This window comes from Cetorhinus maximus, chromosome 29 (genome assembly GCF_964194155.1).
Source record: "Cetorhinus maximus chromosome 29, sCetMax3.hap1.1, whole genome shotgun sequence".
In the NCBI taxonomy this organism is placed as follows: Eukaryota; Metazoa; Chordata; class Chondrichthyes; order Lamniformes; family Cetorhinidae; genus Cetorhinus; species Cetorhinus maximus.
The window spans coordinates 6,315,747-6,335,792 of record NC_135907.1 but is presented as its reverse complement, the minus strand read 5'-3'; the positions used below and the strand labels follow the sequence as shown (position 1 = coordinate 6,335,792).

The window sequence follows — 20,046 nt, the reverse complement described above, 5'->3', positions numbered from 1 at the left end:
TGGCACATTCCAAGGCCGAGGACTACGTGCTGAGGGACGCACTAAAGCTTGGGGCAGCCGCCACAAATGCGCAGTGGGGAACGGTCGCTGTCTAAGACCTTTCAGCCATAGTGCACCGAGGGACTGGGAAAGGTATGGACCCCTCGGCCTGAAAGACTCACATTGAATGTATGCAGTGAATATTACATTTATCACAATTGTATTGAAGCACCTCAGAGTGCAACATGATCTATGTAGATAACTTGAATACTATTGCACTGTCTGACTGCCTGTAATGAGCATGTTGAAATGTCTGTAATGTTCATTGATCGTATTGAAGCGTCGCAGGGTGCGACATGATCTATTTGAAAAACTGGAATATGATTGCACTTTTTGCGATGGCCATTTTGAAATGTTTTGTAATGTTCTTTCAGATATTTTATGGATAAGGTATATTTTTCCACAAAAAAACGACAACAGTTACAAAGAAAACCAACAGCAGCAACAACAGCTCTTCTCCACAGTCTGAATTAGAATTTCAGAGTCAGAAAACAGAGCAAAAAAACACGCAGCGTCCTGAAATGACAAACCTGAAATGAAAGTGTACTTAGTGTATCAAGCCTTTAAACTGCATTGCTGAAAACTCCTTCCTGCCTGCTAGTGCAACAAGATGCTGCAAAGTATATTACACAGCGAATCAGGCCTTCAGTCGTCTTGACTTGTGCAGCTCCAGTGACTTCAGGCCTCCAAAAGCAGGCCAGTATTTGAAAGGGCTCCTCTTGACAAGTGTAAGACCCTGATCAAACTAAATATTTTAATTTTCTTAACCAGTGAGATTGAACGAACCGTGATGCATGTCCAAGACAAAATAGAATATAAAGCAATGTAAAGTAAATTAATAACAAATTGAGAAAGTAAATATGGAACACAAAATATTTTAAAACTAGGGCACAGGTTAAAAACATGATCCTAATTTCTGTTGAACTGAATGAGGCGAGTCATTACAGTGCGTGACCGATTTGTTTAAGTGTGCGGGCCCATTAAACTTTTTGCACAGCCGCGCAAATTTAAAGGGGCTTATGTGGCGGTGTGTCTGTGAGGAAACCTCTCCTCATATCTTGTATCCCACTGTGAAACCGTCTTCAGCTCCCAAATTGCACTCAGACAATGTGCTACATTTGCATATTGTGCAGGAGTCGGGGGAGGGGTCATGGGGCTGCCCCTTGTCTCTGTACTTGAAATGGCAGCCAGGCAGCAACTGTAGTGCTTCCTCAAATCCAACCTGAAGAAAAGGCAAGACATGTTGGGTGCTGAGAGGGAGAAGCATTGCCACTTTAGGTTCTACTTGGATTTTACTGAGGTAAAAGGTGATTGAAAAAGTCAAGCCTTTCTCCCCTAGCAGTTACCACTGAGGACAGAAATAATACCGAGCGCTGATCTATCACCGAGCACTGAGGCCGGCCAAGGGGAGGCATCTGAAAGCTGCAGAGAGAGCAAGAAGCCAGGATGGACGACTGAGAATACTGGCTGAGATAGACAGCAAAAACTGTGACACAAGCTCAGGTAAGCGTGGTGTTTTGCAGTTCAAGTTCATCACTTTGTGACAGTATAGGTATTTTTCACTTTCCTAGGATAAGGCTGTTCCCTTTCTAGAAGTTAGAAACAGCCGTGCAGATGTATTTTCTGCGCTCCTTTGCTTGCCTGCTGAATAGGACTGATGGGAGGGGAAAAGGTGATTAAAAGAGAGCCGACATCATTGCAGGCTGGCAGATGGTGTGCTGTGCTGTGCACGCAGGTGGTTTTGTTGTTTGGCTTGTGTGTGACTTCTGGTTGAAGCTGAAAGATTTCTAAAATTTTGAAGGAAATAATCTTCGAGAAGGGGAGAAACATTTTCAACATTTTAACAGGATCTAAGGCTGTTCGCTGTGTCGTACCTGTACTTATCCTTGCTGCCACCTGCCTTCTCACTGCTGATCATCATCTTGTGTTATTATAATGATATAATGCATTGGACTTATTTACTGTGACTTCATAACATGACACATTTCCCTTCTGGTGATGTCATGCTGACATCCCGTAAAGGAAATAGACCAACAGTCAGCCCAAAAGAAGGCCCAATGCCAAGCAAAGGAAGCCCATAAACGAGGATGCTAGACAGCTCGTACAAAAGAAAGCAGGGCATCAGGAAACAACTCAACAGCAGCTGACGTAGTACTCTCCAGGTTCAGTGCAGGAGAAGCACTGGAATCAGTAAAAAGTAATGCCCCTACATGTCTGAACATACAACTTAGGAGCAGGAGTAGGCCACTGGGCCCCAAGAGCCTGCTCCACTACTCAGAAGATCATGGCTGATCCGATTGTAACCTCAACCCCACATTCCTGCCTACCAGCGATAACCTTCCAACCCCGCCTTGTTAATCTATCCAGCTCTGTCTTGAAAATATTCAAAGACTCTGTTTCCACCACCTTTCGAGGAAGAGAGTTCCAAGGACTCTCTACACTCTGGGAGAAACGCTGCTGACTTTGCCTTCCCTGTAGATGTGGAAGGACTTTAGCTGCATACCTGGTCAGCTGGCAAGCTCCACAGACCGATCGGCGCAGGCTTGGAGGGCCGAAGGGCCTGTTCCTGTGCTGTACTTTTTTTTCTTCTTTGTTCTTTGACTGCTCAAGCTGAAAGCAAAGACAAAAATACAGCAGGCCTCGATCGAAGAACTCCTCTGCGCTGTGAGCTAGTTGCTCACACGGAAACTCAGCTACAAAGACTCATGGATTGTCTCTCATGCCTGTCACGTGTTCTCCCTTGTGACTGAGTGTTTCTCGAAATTTTCCATTACCTGCCAGTTACACGACACATCTAGCGCAACCGTAGACAGCGACCTTTCTCCATTACGCCTTTGCCCCAAACTTTAGTGCGTCCCTCAGCACGTAGTCCTGGACCTTGGAATGTGCCAACTCTTTGCAATGGAAGACCAACAAGTTTCGGACAGCCAAAGAGTGTCTTTCACCGAGTGGATCCTCCGGCGGTAGTTGATGTTTGTCTCGGCGTGTGTCCCTGGGAACAGCCCCTGGAGCACAGAGTCCATACCTGTGTCACGGAACTGCTCGGGATGCACCTCGACAAGAACCACGGCCACTCTCTTCAGAGTTCTGGTGATGAGGCATTCTGCCAAATGACCCTGACGGTCTGTTCGGCGAACCGTCCGCCGGAATCCACCATCTCCTTTTCCCGCAGGGCCTCTAGGGTGATACGTGCTAACCACTGCCTGATGGACTTGCGGACAAAGGTGTTTCTCTGCATAAGTTTTTCCACACGGGGCAGGTGATACGGCACTTGGAGCGTTCCGCGGCAGGGTGGCCAGACCCATCCTTCGCAACACCAGGGACAGGTAGAACCTCAGCACGTAGTGACGCTTGGTGTTTGGGTCTACACACAGCTTGATACTGCCATACACAAAGGTGGCCATCAGGATGAGGGTGATGTTGGGCATGTTTTTTCCCCCTTCATCCAGAGTTTTTTTACATCATGTCCCTGCAAACAGGATCAACTTTTGACCTCCAGATAAAGCGGAAGATGGCTGGCGTGATCGCCACAGCGCAGGAGTGAGGAATGGGCCAGACCTGCGCCACGTACAGCAACACCTGTCCCTGGTGGAAAAATTTATGCAGAAAAACACCTTTGACCACAAGTCCATCAGGCAGTGGTCAGCACGTAACGTCCTAGAGGCCCTGAGGGAAAAGGAGAGGGTGGACCCTGTGGGATGGTTCCCCGAGCAGACTGTCAAAGTCAATTGGCAGAATGCCTCATCGCCAGAACTTTCCAACAAGCACCAAGACGTAGCTTGGCTGGTGGTGAGAAAGGCCCTCCCCGTCAGATCCTTCCTACACGCCAGGAGGCTCACCCCCTCTGCACGTTGCCCTCGAGGTGGCTGTGGTGGGGAAGAGACCCTTGTTCACCTCCTTGTGGATTGTGCCTTTGCAAAGAAAGTCTGGAGAGAGATGCAGTGGTTGTTGTCGAGGTTCATCCCGAGCAGTTCTGTGACACAGGACTCTGTGCTCTACGGGCTGTTCCCAGGGACACACACCGAGACAAACATCGACTGCAGCTGGAGGATCATCAACTCGGTGAAAGAGGCGCTTTGGTCTGCCCGAAACTTGTTGGTCTTCCAGCACAAAGAGTTGTCCCCGACCGATTGTTGCGGACTGGCACAATCCAAAGTCCAGGACTACGTGCTGAGGGACGCACTAAAGCTTGGGGCAGCTGCCGCAAAGGCGCAATGGGGAAGGGTCGCTGTCTAAGACCTTTCTACCACAGCGCACCGAGAGACTGGGAACTGTTTAGAGCCCCTCGGGCTGTACAGCTCAAAATGAAAGGCTGTAAATGATTGTAATATTGTTTGTACTGATGCACCTGGTGATACATTTTGTAAAAGTTTAACCTGGATTGTACCCTTGTAATGTTGTTTTTGAAATGGTTTTGAATGTGATTGAAGATATTTTATGAATAAAGTATATTTTTACAAAAAAAAAAAAAAAAATCTGTTCTTATCAGTTTAATATCTGATACGTCCCTTATCTGGGGACCATATATTAAATTGATTTTTGGAACAGGGAGATGGAATAGGGGCTTGCTCCGTCCACTCCACGCATCGACCCGGTATTGCAGTATCTCTGGGAATGGTGCACCACCCCTTTCCAGGGGATTTTCAATGCTAAAAATAGTTTTCTTACAAACATCTGCTTTCTTTACTTTTCAACATGCACATCTTTCAAAACCCAACTTTCTTTCTTTCTCACTCACCCGCACCATCTACACACAAAAAACACGCACGCTCACCCAACGCTCACAGACACCACTCTCATCTCACAAACACTCTACCTCACTCATACAAAAACATCTTTCACTTGCAAATACACCTCTCAAACACTCTCTCAGCTGCACCTTTCGCCTCACAACATTTTCAACCAGCTCTCTGCTGCCGCTTCCGCCCGCTGCTGCTGCTGCTGCTGATACAGCAACAGTCAAAACTCACACCTCAAAGCTCACACACTTTACACAGCTACTCGGAAACGTCTACATCCACGTTCACACAATCCTTACACTGCACAAGGAGCCCATTCCGCCCGTCGTGACTGCACCAGCTCTCCCAATGAACATTTCACTTCGTGCCATTCTCCTGCCTTCTCCACGTAACCCAGCACATGCTTTCTTTTCAAATAATCATCTCATTCCCTCTTCAATTGAACCTGCCTCCGCCACGCTATCAGGCGGTGCATTCCAGACCCTGACCACTCGCTGCTCCTATCACTTTTGCTTCTTCTGCTAGTTACTTTAAACCTGTGCCCGCTCCTTCTCGATCCTTTCATCGGTGCAAGCAGTTTCTCCCTATCTACTCTCTCCAGATACCTCATGATTTTCAATACCTCTATCAAGTCTCCTCTCAGACTTCTTTTCCCCAAGGAATACAGTCCCAACTTCTCCAATCTTACTTCATAACTCAACTTCCTCGCCCCTGGAACCAAACTCGTAAACCTCTTCTGCACTCTCTCCAATGCCTTCACTACCCTCCTAAAATGCAAGTCAAAATGCAATCCATCAGAGTCAGCATGGCTTTATGAAGACTAAATCGTGTTTGACTAAATTGCTAGAGTTCTTTGAAGATGTGACAAGCAAAGTGGATAATGGCGATCCTGTAGATGTAGTATGTCTGGACTTCCAGAAGGCATTTGATAAGGTGCCGCACAAAAGATTAATACACAAGATAAGATCACACGCAGCTAAGGGTAATATATTTGCTTGGATAGAGCTTTGGCTAACCAACAGAAAGCAGAGAGTCAGGATAAATGGGTCTTTTGTGGATGGCAAGCTGTAACTAGTGGGGTGCCACAGGGTTCGGTCCTTGGGCCCCAACTATTTACTTGGATTCAGGAGTAGAAGGTACCATAGCTAAATTTGCAGATGACACCAAAATGTGGGAAAGTAAGTTGCAGTGAAGAAATGAGAAATTTACAAATGGATATGGACAGGTTAGGTGAATGGGCCAAAATTTGGCAGATGGAGTTTAACGTGGATAAGTGAGGTTATCCAGTTCAGCTCCTACAGGCAATGGTCACGGTGGTGGTCCCACGGGCCATCGATCTGGTCGGGCGGAAACGACTCTCGTTCCTCCGGCCTGGGTATTCTGCTGCGGGGAGGCAACTTCACCGTCTCCGAGGTCAAGGAGGTGGTGGGCGGGCGACTCCTCGTAGCAGACGTAATGTACAAGAACGCTCCACTCCGGTTAATTAACGTGTATGGCCCGTCACAAGGAGCTGAGCGGCTGGAGGTTTTTCAGCAGCTCCCACTGCTGCTGGCGACCTCCAGGCCGGTCATTCTGGGCGGGGACTTCAACTGCATCATCGATGCGGCTGGACGATCCGGCAGGGCCGGAAGCAGATTGGACGCTACGTCCAGATCCCTGATGGAAACAGTTAAGGATGCCAAGCTGCACGACGTCTTCAGCAACCCTGCAGACGGAGCGCAGCGTAGATACACCTGGTCGCGGCCAGACGGGTCCATTCGTTCCAGGATAGACTTCCTCTTTGTGTCCCGTGCATTCACAGTCAGATCCACCGAGGTCAAGCCGGTGTTCTTCTCTGACCACTGCATCCTACTGGCGGACTGCCACTTGGAGAAGGACCTGAGGGTGGGCAGGGGGGCATGGAAGCTATTCGTGCAACTGCTGACCCCAGAGAACATTGAGGAGCTCAAGAGGGCTTATGAAGGTTGGAGAACCATGAAACCCCTCTTTGAGTCCCTGACACACTGGTGGGAAGCGATCAAGGGAAACACCAAGAGGTTTTTCATCCTCAAAAGCATCCAGAAAGCTAGAAAGGAAGAGAGGGAAATGTCCCGACTCCAGAAAAACATGCAGAATCTGCTCCGGCTGCAGTCGGTGGGGGTCGATGTCAAGGAAGAACTCCAAGAGGTGAAGAGCCAGCAAGCCTCGCACTTTGCCTCCAAGAACATCTTCCGTTCCAGAGTCCGCTCCGTGGAGCAGGATGAGACGTGCTCACGTTTCTTCTTCCAAAAGGAAGAGAGAGAGAGCTCTGTGTTCAGCAGCCTGAATGAAGAAGACAGATCAGTAAAGTCAGCGCAGTCCGACATTTTGAGGATCAGCAAATCCTTTTATGCCGGATTTTATGACGTGAAGCCGACGGACAGCACGGCCTCCCAGTCCTCCTTGTCCTCTATCACGGAGGTCTTAGGCGACAGTACACGGGAGAGGCTGGACAAACCGCGAACTCCTGACGAACTGACTTAGGCCCTTGAGTCCTTCGAGAAGAGTAAATCTCCCCAGAAGCGACGGCTTGCCGGCGGAGTTGTATTGGGCTCTGTGGGACTGGATGGGCCCAGACCTGCTAGGGGTGTACGAGAGTATGCTCCTGGCCGGCAGTATGTCAGAATCCATGAGGAAAGGCATCATCACCCTCATGTACAAGCACAAGGAAGAAAGGGAGGAAATTAGAAATTGGCGACCCATTTCACTGTTGAATGTGGACTATAAGATTCTGTCCAAGGTCATCGCCAATCGGGTCAAATCCGCTCTGGAATTGGTGATACACCCTGACCAGACCTGCACTGTGCCGGGCAGGAAGATCTCTGACAGCCTGGCGCTGCTCAGGGATACGATTGCCTATGTGCAGGACAGGGGTGTGGACACCTGCCTCATCAGCCTGGATTAGGAGAAAGCCTTTGACAGAATATCGCACACCTACATGGTGGATGTGCTCTCAAAATGGGGTTTGGGGAGGGAATTCGCAATTGGATCCAGTTGGATCCTACTCTACACTAACATCAGTAGCGCAGTCTCAATCAATGGGTGGGAATCAGATAGCTTTCCAATTAAATCTGGAGTCAGGCAGGGCTGTCCTCTCTCGCCTGTTCTTTGCTGAGTCCATCAGGAAGGATCCGGGCATTAGAGGAGTTACGATCCCAGGCAGTGGAGGCACTCAGATCAAAGCCTCCCTGTACATGGACGATGTCGCCGTCTTCTGTTCTGATCCGCTGTCGGTGTGCAGACTGATCCACATCTGCGACCAGTTCGAACTGGACTCGGGAGCCAAGGTAAATCGTGGGAAGAGCGAGGCCGTGTTCTTTGGGAACTGGGCTGACCGATCCTTTGTCCCCTTCACCGTCAGTGCTGACGGCCTGAAGGTGCTGGGGATATGGTTCAGAGGGACCGGGGTATGCGTTAGAAACTGGAAGGATCCAGTGTCTATGGTGAAAAGGAAACTGGGAATCTGGGAGCGACGCTTCCTCTCCGTTGTGGGTAAGAACCTGGTCATCAGGTGTGAGGCACTCTCGCTGTTGCTGTACATGGCGCAGGTCTGGCCCATTCCAGACTGCTGCGCGACGGCGATCACCCGAGCCATCTTCCGCTTTATCTGGAGGTCGAAAATGGATCGTGTCCGCAGGGACGCGCTGTATAAGCCTCTAGATAAAGGGGGAATAAACGTGCCCAACATCGCCCTCACACTGATGGCCACCTTTGTGTGCGGCTGTATCAAGCTGTGCGTAGACCCTCGGTACGCAAACACCAGGTGTCACTACGTGCTGAGGTTCTACCTGTCCCCGGTTTAGCGAAGGATGGGTGTGGCCACGCTGCCGCGGAACGCTCCAAGTAGTTGGACCGTGCCGTACCACCTGTCCCTGGTGGAAAACTTTATGCAGAAAAACACCTTTGACCCCAAGTCCATCAGGCAGTGGTCGGCACGTAACGTCCTATAGGCCCTGCGGGGAAAGGAGATGGTGGATCCTGTGCGATGTTTCCCCGAGCAGACTGTCAAAGTCGTTTGGCAGAATGCCTCGTCTCCAGAACTTTCCAACAAGCACCAAGACGTAGCTTGGCTGGTGGTGAGAAATGCCCTCCCCGTCAGATCCTTCCTGAAGTCTCACCCTCTCTGCATGTTGACCTCGAGGTGGCTGTCGTGGGGACGAGACCGTTGTTCACCTCTTTGTGGAATGTGCGTTTGCAAAGAAGGTCTGCAGAGAGTTGCCGTGGTTTTTGTCGCGGTTCATCCCAAGCAGTTCTGTGACACAGGTCTCTGTGCTCTACGTGTTGATCCCAGGGACAGGGACGCACATCGAGACAAGCAGGTGGAGGATCATCTACTCGGTGAAAGACGCTCTTTGGTCTGCCCGAAACTTGTTGGTCTTCCAGTGCGATGAGTTGTCCCCAGCAGAGTGTTGCAGACTGGCTGGCACATTCCAAGGCCGAGGACTACGTGCTGAGGGACGCACTAAAGCTTGGGGCAGCCGCCACAAATGCGCAGTGGGGAACGGTCGCTGTCTAAGACCTTTCAGCCATAGTGCACCGAGGGACTGGGAAAGGTATGGACCCCTCGGCCTGAAAGACTCACATTGAATGTATGCAGTGAATATTACATTTATCACAATTGTATTGAAGCACCTCAGAGTGCAACATGATCTATGTAGATAACTTGAATACTATTGCACTGTCTGACTGCCTGTAATGAGCATGTTGAAATGTCTGTAATGTTCATTGATCGTATTGAAGCGTCGCAGGGTGCGACATGATCTATTTGAAAAACTGGAATATGATTGCACTTTTTGCGATGGCCATTTTGAAATGTTTTGTAATGTTCTTTCAGATATTTTATGGATAAGGTATATTTTTCCACAAAAAAACGACAACAGTTACAAAGAAAACCAACAGCAGCAACAACAGCTCTTCTCCACAGTCTGAATTAGAATTTCAGAGTCAGAAAACAGAGCAAAAAAACACGCAGCGTCCTGAAATGACAAACCTGAAATGAAAGTGTACTTAGTGTATCAAGCCTTTAAACTGCATTGCTGAAAACTCCTTCCTGCCTGCTAGTGCAACAAGATGCTGCAAAGTATATTACACAGCGAATCAGGCCTTCAGTCGTCTTGACTTGTGCAGCTCCAGTGACTTCAGGCCTCCAAAAGCAGGCCAGTATTTGAAAGGGCTCCTCTTGACAAGTGTAAGACCCTGATCAAACTAAATATTTTAATTTTCTTAACCAGTGAGATTGAACGAACCGTGATGCATGTCCAAGACAAAATAGAATATAAAGCAATGTAAAGTAAATTAATAACAAATTGAGAAAGTAAATATGGAACACAAAATATTTTAAAACTAGGGCACAGGTTAAAAACATGATCCTAATTTCTGTTGAACTGAATGAGGCGAGTCATTACAGTGCGTGACCGATTTGTTTAAGTGTGCGGGCCCATTAAACTTTTTGCACAGCCGCGCAAATTTAAAGGGGCTTATGTGGCGGTGTGTCTGTGAGGAAACCTCTCCTCATATCTTGTATCCCACTGTGAAACCGTCTTCAGCTCCCAAATTGCACTCAGACAATGTGCTACATTTGCATATTGTGCAGGAGTCGGGGGAGGGGTCATGGGGCTGCCCCTTGTCTCTGTACTTGAAATGGCAGCCAGGCAGCAACTGTAGTGCTTCCTCAAATCCAACCTGAAGAAAAGGCAAGACATGTTGGGTGCTGAGAGGGAGAAGCATTGCCACTTTAGGTTCTACTTGGATTTTACTGAGGTAAAAGGTGATTGAAAAAGTCAAGCCTTTCTCCCCTAGCAGTTACCACTGAGGACAGAAATAATACCGAGCGCTGATCTATCACCGAGCACTGAGGCCGGCCAAGGGGAGGCATCTGAAAGCTGCAGAGAGAGCAAGAAGCCAGGATGGACGACTGAGAATACTGGCTGAGATAGACAGCAAAAACTGTGACACAAGCTCAGGTAAGCGTGGTGTTTTGCAGTTCAAGTTCATCACTTTGTGACAGTATAGGTATTTTTCACTTTCCTAGGATAAGGCTGTTCCCTTTCTAGAAGTTAGAAACAGCCGTGCAGATGTATTTTCTGCGCTCCTTTGCTTGCCTGCTGAATAGGACTGATGGGAGGGGAAAAGGTGATTAAAAGAGAGCCGACATCATTGCAGGCTGGCAGATGGTGTGCTGTGCTGTGCACGCAGGTGGTTTTGTTGTTTGGCTTGTGTGTGACTTCTGGTTGAAGCTGAAAGATTTCTAAAATTTTGAAGGAAATAATCTTCGAGAAGGGGAGAAACATTTTCAACATTTTAACAGGATCTAAGGCTGTTCGCTGTGTCGTACCTGTACTTATCCTTGCTGCCACCTGCCTTCTCACTGCTGATCATCATCTTGTGTTATTATAATGATATAATGCATTGGACTTATTTACTGTGACTTCATAACATGACACATTTCCCTTCTGGTGATGTCATGCTGACATCCCGTAAAGGAAATAGACCAACAGTCAGCCCAAAAGAAGGCCCAATGCCAAGCAAAGGAAGCCCATAAACGAGGATGCTAGACAGCTCGTACAAAAGAAAGCAGGGCATCAGGAAACAACTCAACAGCAGCTGACGTAGTACTCTCCAGGTTCAGTGCAGGAGAAGCACTGGAATCAGTAAAAAGTAATGCCCCTACATGTCTGAACATACAACTTAGGAGCAGGAGTAGGCCACTGGGCCCCAAGAGCCTGCTCCACTACTCAGAAGATCATGGCTGATCCGATTGTAACCTCAACCCCACATTCCTGCCTACCAGCGATAACCTTCCAACCCCGCCTTGTTAATCTATCCAGCTCTGTCTTGAAAATATTCAAAGACTCTGTTTCCACCACCTTTCGAGGAAGAGAGTTCCAAGGACTCTCTACACTCTGGGAGAAACGCTGCTGACTTTGCCTTCCCTGTAGATGTGGAAGGACTTTAGCTGCATACCTGGTCAGCTGGCAAGCTCCACAGACCGATCGGCGCAGGCTTGGAGGGCCGAAGGGCCTGTTCCTGTGCTGTACTTTTTTTTCTTCTTTGTTCTTTGACTGCTCAAGCTGAAAGCAAAGACAAAAATACAGCAGGCCTCGATCGAAGAACTCCTCTGCGCTGTGAGCTAGTTGCTCACACGGAAACTCAGCTACAAAGACTCATGGATTGTCTCTCATGCCTGTCACGTGTTCTCCCTTGTGACTGAGTGTTTCTCGAAATTTTCCATTACCTGCCAGTTACACGACACATCTAGCGCAACCGTAGACAGCGACCTTTCTCCATTACGCCTTTGCCCCAAACTTTAGTGCGTCCCTCAGCACGTAGTCCTGGACCTTGGAATGTGCCAACTCTTTGCAATGGAAGACCAACAAGTTTCGGACAGCCAAAGAGTGTCTTTCACCGAGTGGATCCTCCGGCGGTAGTTGATGTTTGTCTCGGCGTGTGTCCCTGGGAACAGCCCCTGGAGCACAGAGTCCATACCTGTGTCACGGAACTGCTCGGGATGCACCTCGACAAGAACCACGGCCACTCTCTTCAGAGTTCTGGTGATGAGGCATTCTGCCAAATGACCCTGACGGTCTGTTCGGCGAACCGTCCGCCGGAATCCACCATCTCCTTTTCCCGCAGGGCCTCTAGGGTGATACGTGCTAACCACTGCCTGATGGACTTGCGGACAAAGGTGTTTCTCTGCATAAGTTTTTCCACACGGGGCAGGTGATACGGCACTTGGAGCGTTCCGCGGCAGGGTGGCCAGACCCATCCTTCGCAACACCAGGGACAGGTAGAACCTCAGCACGTAGTGACGCTTGGTGTTTGGGTCTACACACAGCTTGATACTGCCATACACAAAGGTGGCCATCAGGATGAGGGTGATGTTGGGCATGTTTTTTCCCCCTTCATCCAGAGTTTTTTTACATCATGTCCCTGCAAACAGGATCAACTTTTGACCTCCAGATAAAGCGGAAGATGGCTGGCGTGATCGCCACAGCGCAGGAGTGAGGAATGGGCCAGACCTGCGCCACGTACAGCAACACCTGTCCCTGGTGGAAAAATTTATGCAGAAAAACACCTTTGACCACAAGTCCATCAGGCAGTGGTCAGCACGTAACGTCCTAGAGGCCCTGAGGGAAAAGGAGAGGGTGGACCCTGTGGGATGGTTCCCCGAGCAGACTGTCAAAGTCATTTGGCAGAATGCCTCATCGCCAGAACTTTCCAACAAGCACCAAGACGTAGCTTGGCTGGTGGTGAGAAAGGCCCTCCCCGTCAGATCCTTCCTACACGCCAGGAGTCTCACCCCCTCTGCACGCTGCCCTCGAGGTGGCTGTGGTGGGGAAGAGACCGTTGTTCACCTCCTTGTGGATTGTGCCTTTGCAAAGAAAGTCTGGAGAGAGATGCAGTGGTTGCTGTCGAGGTTCATCCCGAGCAGTTCTGTGACACAGGACTCTGTGCTCTACGGGCTGTTCCCAGGGACACACACCGAGACAAACATCGACTGCAGCTGGAGGATCATCAACTCGGTGAAAGAGGCGCTTTGGTCTGCCCGAAACTTGTTGGTCTTCCAGCACAAAGAGTTGTCCCCGACCGATTGTTGCGGACTGGCACAATCCAAAGTCCAGGACTACGTGCTGAGGGACGCACTAAAGCTTGGGGCAGCTGCCGCAAAGGCGCAATGGGGAAGGGTCGCTGTCTAAGACCTTTCTACCACAGCGCACCGAGAGACTGGGAACTGTTTAGAGCCCCTCGGGCTGTACAGATCAAAATGAAAGGCTGTAAATGATTGTAATATTGTTTGTACTGATGCACCTGGTGATACATTTTGTAAAAGTTTAACCTGGATTGTACCCTTGTAATGTTGTTTTTGAAATGGTTTGGAATGTGATTGAAGATATTTTATGAATAAAGTATATTTTTGCAAAAAAAAAAAAAAAAATCTGTTCTTATTGTTTGTACTGATGCACCTGGTGATACATTTTGTAAAAGTTTAACCTGGATTGTACCCTTGTAATGTTGTTTTTGAAATGGTTTGGAATGTGATTGAAGATATTTTATGAATAAAGTATATTTTTACAAAAAAAAAAAAAAAAATCTGTTCTTATCAGTTTAATATCTGATACGTCCCTTATCTGGGGACCATATATTAAATTGATTTTTGGAGCAGGGAGATGGAATAGGGGCTTGCTCCGTCCACTCCACGCATCGACCCGGTATTGCAGTATCTCTGGGAATGGTGCACCACCCCTTTCCAGGGGATTTTCAATGCTAAAAATAGTTTTCTTACAAACATCTGCTTTCTTTACTTTTCAACATGCACATCTTTCAAAACACAACTTTCTTTCTTTCTCACTCACCCGCACCATCTACACACAAAAAACACGCACGCTCACCCAACGCTCACAGACACCACTCTCATCTCACAAACACTCTACCTCACTCATACAAAAACATCTTTCACTTGCAAATACACCTCTCAAACACTCTCTCAGCTGCACCTTTCGCCTCACAACACTTTCAACCAGCTCTCTGCTGCCGCTCCCGCCCGCTGCTGCTGCTGCTGCTGATACAGCAACAGTCAAAACTCACACCTCAAAGCTCACACACTTTACACAGCTACTCGGAAACGTCTACATCCACGTTCACACAATCCTTACACTGCACAAGGAGCCCATTCCGCCCGTCGTGACTGCACCAGCTCTCCCAATGAACATTTCACTTCGTGCCATTCTCCTGCCTTCTCCACGTAACCCAGCACATGCTTTCTTTTCAAATAATCATCTCATTCCCTCTTCAATTGAACCTGCCTCCGCCACGCTATCAGGCGGTGCATTCCAGACCCTGACCACTCGCTGCTCCTATCACTTTTGCTTCTTCTGCTAGTTACTTTAAACCTGTGCCCGCTCCTTCTCGATCCTTTCATCGGTGCAAGCAGTTTCTCCCTATCTACTCTCTCCAGATACCTCATGATTTTCAATACCTCTATCAAGTCTCCTCTCAGACTTCTTTTCCCCAAGGAATACAGTCCCAACTTCTCCAATCTTACTTCATAACTCAACTTCCTCGCCCCTGGAACCAAACTCGTAAACCTCTTCTGCACTCTCTCCAATGCCTTCACTACCCTCCTAAAATGCAAGTCAAAATGCAATCCATCAGAGTCAGCATGGCTTTATGAAGACTAAATCGTGTTTGACTAAATTGCTAGAGTTCTTTGAAGATGTGACAAGCAAAGTGGATAATGGCGATCCTGTAGATGTAGTATGTCTGGACTTCCAGAAGGCATTTGATAAGGTGCCGCACAAAAGATTAATACACAAGATAAGATCACACGCAGCTAAGGGTAATATATTTGCTTGGATAGAGCTTTGGCTAACCAACAGAAAGCAGAGAGTCAGGATAAATGGGTCTTTTGTGGATGGCAAGCTGTAACTAGTGGGGTGCCACAGGGTTCGGTCCTTGGGCCCCAACTATTTACTTGGATTCAGGAGTAGAAGGTACCATAGCTAAATTTGCAGATGACACCAAAATAGGTGGGAAAGTAAGTTGCAGTGAAGAAATGAGAAATTTACAAATGGATATGGACAGGTTAGGTGAATGGGCCAAAATTTGGCAGATGGAGTTTAACGTGGATAAGTGAGGTTATCCAGTTCAGCTCCTACAGGCAATGGTCACGGTGGTGGTCCCACGGGCCATCGATCTGGTCGGGCGGAAACGACTCTCGTTCCTCCGGCCTGGGTATTCTGCTGCGGGGAGGCAACTTCACCGTCTCCGAGGTCAAGGAGGTGGTGGGCGGGCGACTCCTCGTAGCAGACGTAATGTACAAGAACGCTCCACTCCGGTTAATTAACGTGTATGGCCCGTCACAAGGAGCTGAGCGGCTGGAGGTTTTTCAGCAGCTCCCACTGCTGCTGGCGACCTCCAGGCCGGTCATTCTGGGCGGGGACTTCAACTGCATCATCGATGCGGCTGGACGATCCGGCAGGGCCGGAAGCAGATTGGACGCTACGTCCAGATCCCTGATGGAAACAGTTAAGGATGCCAAGCTGCACGACGTCTTCAGCAACCCTGCAGACGGAGCGCAGCGTAGATACACCTGGTCGCGGCCAGACGGGTCCATTCGTTCCAGGATAGACTTCCTGTTTGTGTCCCGTGCATTCACAGTCAGATCCACCGAGGTCAAGCCGGTGTTCTTCTCTGACCACTGCCTCCTACTGGCGGACTGCCACTTGGAGAAGGACCTGAGGGTGGGCAGGGGGGCATGGAAGCTATTCGTGCAACTGCTGACCCCAGAGAACATTGAGGAGCTCAAGAGGGCTTATGAAGGTTGGAGAACCATGAAACCCCTCTTTGAGTCCCTGACACACTGGTGGGAAGCGATCAAGGGAAACACCAAGAGGTTTTTCATCCTCAAAAGCATCCAGAAAGCTAGAAAGGAAGAGAGGGAAATGTCCCGACTCCAGAAAAACATGCAGAATCTGCTCCGGCTGCAGTCGGTGGGGGTCGATGTCAAGGAAGAACTCCAAGAGGTGAAGAGCCAGCAAGCCTCGCACTTTGCCTCCAAGAACATCTTCCGTTCCAGAGTCCGCTCCGTGGAGCAGGATGAGACGTGCTCACGTTTCTTCTTCCAAAAGGAAGAGAGAGAGAGCTCTGTGTTCAGCAGCCTGAATGAAGAAGACAGATCAGTAAAGTCAGCGCAGTCCGACATTTTGAGGATCAGCAAATCCTTTTATGCCGGATTTTATGACGTGAAGCCGACGGACAGCACGGCCTCCCAGTCCTCCTTGTCCTCTATCACGGAGGTCTTAGGCGACAGTACACGGGAGAGGCTGGACAAACCGCGAACTCCTGACGAACTGACTTAGGCCCTTGAGTCCTTCGAGAAGAGTAAATCTCCCCAGAAGCGACGGCTTGCCGGCGGAGTTGTATTGGGCTCTGTGGGACTGGATGGGCCCAGACCTGCTAGGGGTGTACGAGAGTATGCTCCTGGCCGGCAGTATGTCAGAATCCATGAGGAAAGGCATCATCACCCTCATGTACAAGCACAAGGAAGAAAGGGAGGAAATTAGAAATTGGCGACCCATTTCACTGTTGAATGTGGACTATAAGATTCTGTCCAAGGTCATCGTCAATCGGGTCAAATCCGCTCTGGAATTGGTGATACACCCTGACCAGACCTGCACTGTGCCGGGCAGGAAGATCTCTGACAGCCTGGCGCTGCTCAGGGATACGATTGCCTATGTGCAGGACAGGGGTGTGGACACCTGCCTCATCAGCCTGGATTAGGAGAAAGCCTTTGACAGAATATCGCACACCTACATGGTGGATGTGCTCTCAAAATGGGGTTTGGGGAGGGAATTCGCAATTGGATCCAGTTGGATCCTACTCTACACTAACATCAGTAGCGCAGTCTCAATCAACGGGTGGGAATCAGATAGCTTTCCAATTAAATCTGGAGTCAGGCAGGGCTGTCCTCTCTCGCCTGTTCTTTGCTGAGTCCATCAGGAAGGATCCGGGCATTAGAGGAGTTACGATCCCAGGCAGTGGAGGCACTCAGATCAAAGCCTCCCTGTACATGGACGACGTCGCCGTCTTCTGCTCGGATCCGCTGTCGGTGCGCAGACTGATGCACATCTGCGACCATTTCGAACTGGCCTCGGGAGCCAAGGTAAATCGTGGGAAGAGCGAGGCCATGTTCTTTGGGAACTGGGCTGACCGATCCTTTGTCCCCTTCACTGTCAGGGCTGACGGCCTGAAGGTGCTGGGGATATGGTTCGGAGGGACCGGGGCATGCGTTAGAAACTGGAAGGAGCGAGTGGCTATGGTGAAAAGGAAACTGGGCATGTGGGAGCGACGCTCCCTCTCCATTGCGGGTAAGAACCTGGTCATCAGGTGTGAGGTACTCTCGCTGTTGCTGTACGTGGCGCAGGTCTGGCCCATTCCACACTCCTGCGCGATGGCGATCACTCGAGCCATCTTCCGCTTTATCTGGAGGTCGAAAATGGATCGTGTCTGCAGGGACGCGATGTACAAGCCTCTAGATAAAGGGGGAAAAAACGTGCCCAACATCGCCCTCATACTGATGGCCACCTTTGTGTGTGGCTGCATCAAGCGGTGCGTAGACCCTCAGTACGCAAACACCAAGTGTCACTACGTGCTGAGGTTCTACCTGTCCCCGGTGTTGCGAAGGATGGGTCTGGCCACGCTGCCGCGGAACGCTCCAAGTAGTTGGACCGTGCCGTACCACCTGTCCCTGGTGGAAAAATTTATGCAGAAAAACACCTTTGACCACAAGTCCATCAGGCAGTGGTCAGCACGTAACGTCCTAGAGGCCCTGAGGGATAAGGAGAGGGTGGACCCTGTGGGATGGTTCCCCGAGCAGACTGTCAAAGTCATTTGGCAGAATGCCTCATCGCCAGAACTTTCCAACAAGCACCAAGACGTAGCTTGGCTGGTGGTGAGAAAGGCCCTCCCCGTCAGATCCTTCCTACACGCCAGGAGTCTCACCCCCTCTGCACGATGCCCTCGAGGTGGCTGTGGTGGGGAAGAGACCGTTGTTCACCTCCTTGTGGATTGTGCCTTTGCAAAGAAAGTCTGGAGAGGGATGCAGTGGTTGCTGTCGAGGTTCATCCCGAGCAGTTCTGTGACACAGGACTCTGTGCTCTACGGGCTGTTCCCAGGGACACACACCGAGACAAACATCGACTGCAGCTGGAGGATCATCAACTCGGTGAAAGACGCGCTTTGGTCTGCCCGAAACTTGTTGGTCTTCCAGCACAAAGAGTTGTCCCCGACCGATTGTTGCGGACTGGCACAATCCAAAGTCCAGGACTACGTGCTGAGGGACGCACTAAAGCTTGGGGCAGCTGCCGCCAAGGCGCAATGGGGAAGGGTCGCTGTCTAAGACCTTTCTACCACAGCGCACCGAGAGACTGGGAACTGTTTAGAGCCCCTCGGGCTGTACAGATCAAAATGAAAGGCTGTAAATGATTGTAATATTGTTTGTACTGATGCACCTGGTGATACATTTTGTAAAAGTTTAACCTGGATTGTACCCTTGTAATGTTGTTTTTGAAATGGTTTTGAATGTGATTGAAGATTTTTTATGAATAAAGTATAATTTTACAAAAAAAAAAAAAAAAATCTGTTCTTATCAGTTTAATATCTGATACGTCCCTTATCTGGGGACCATATATTAAATTGATTTTTGGAGCAGGGAGATGGAATAGGGGCTTGCTCCGCCCACTCCACGCATCGACCCGGTATTGCAGTATCTCTGGGAATGGTGCACCACCCCTTTCCAGGGGATTTTCAATGCTAAAAATAGATTTCTTACAAACATCTGCTTTCTTTACTTTTCAACATGCACATCTTTCAAAACACAACTTTCTTTCTTTCTCATCGCTTCTCGGCCTTTTGGCTAACATCAAGTGTAGTGTTGCAGGGGCGACACCATGGTCCTGCCAAGGCAAGGTCGGGATGGAAGGGCGATAACCAATCGCAATCCAAATCTATACCGTGGGTTACCTATCACCGTCCGAGTCACGGTGAACCACAGCGACGAAGGAGGATCACCTATGGATCGGGGCTTCTTCACCAGGAGGATCCTGTTGAAGGCGTGCGGCTTCCAAGCTACGGAGATCTTCACCCTGCACGACTCCCGCAAAGGTGGTTATTTCGACGTGACTTTCAAGCGAGTGGCAGACTGCGTCCGGCTCCTGAGGGTGTTCGAGGAGAAGAGAGACCTGCCGGAGATGAAGATCCTGACGGCGGAGCCGCACTTTTCTCTGCCGTTGCAACGGGAACGTGAGGTGATGGTGCATGTGTACAACCCCTTCGTCCCTGTCGCCGACGTGGTCACCTTCCTCACCAGGTACTTCGATAAGGTGGGGAGCGGCACCGAGATTCGAGACGACTTGGGGATCTGGACAGGCAAACGCCTGTTTAAGGTCACGCTAAAGACCGATGGTAAGGGAGCCATTTTCCACCCTCCTTCCAGTTTCGCAATCGGGGGAAACCGGGGCTACCTGGTCTACGCTGGGCAACCCAAGCATTGTCGCTCATGCGGCAAGGCTGGCCATGTGGCGGCCAACTGCAGCGCCTCCCTCTGCAAGATCTGCAAACAGGAAGGGCACCAGACAAAAGACTGCAAACAGGCCAAGTGCTGCAACCTGTGTGGCGAGGCAAGTCACCTCTACAGGACCTGCCCCAAACGCTGCCGTACTTACGCACAGGCAGCCAAAGCCGACCAGGGGGA

At 49.6% G+C, this 20,046-nt stretch overlaps 1 protein-coding gene and 3 pseudogenes across 1 annotated transcript in view; all 4 read left to right on the top strand.

The window, feature by feature from the left end:
- Window positions 1–20,046, top strand: part of LOC144669594 (uncharacterized) — a 203,642-nt gene that overhangs the window by 179,196 nt on the left and 4,400 nt on the right. The window lies entirely within an intron of this gene.
- Window positions 4,488–4,667, top strand: LOC144669674 (U2 spliceosomal RNA; annotated as a pseudogene).
- On the top strand, window positions 13,860–14,039 carry LOC144669710 (U2 spliceosomal RNA; annotated as a pseudogene).
- Window positions 18,906–19,085, top strand: LOC144669744 (U2 spliceosomal RNA; annotated as a pseudogene).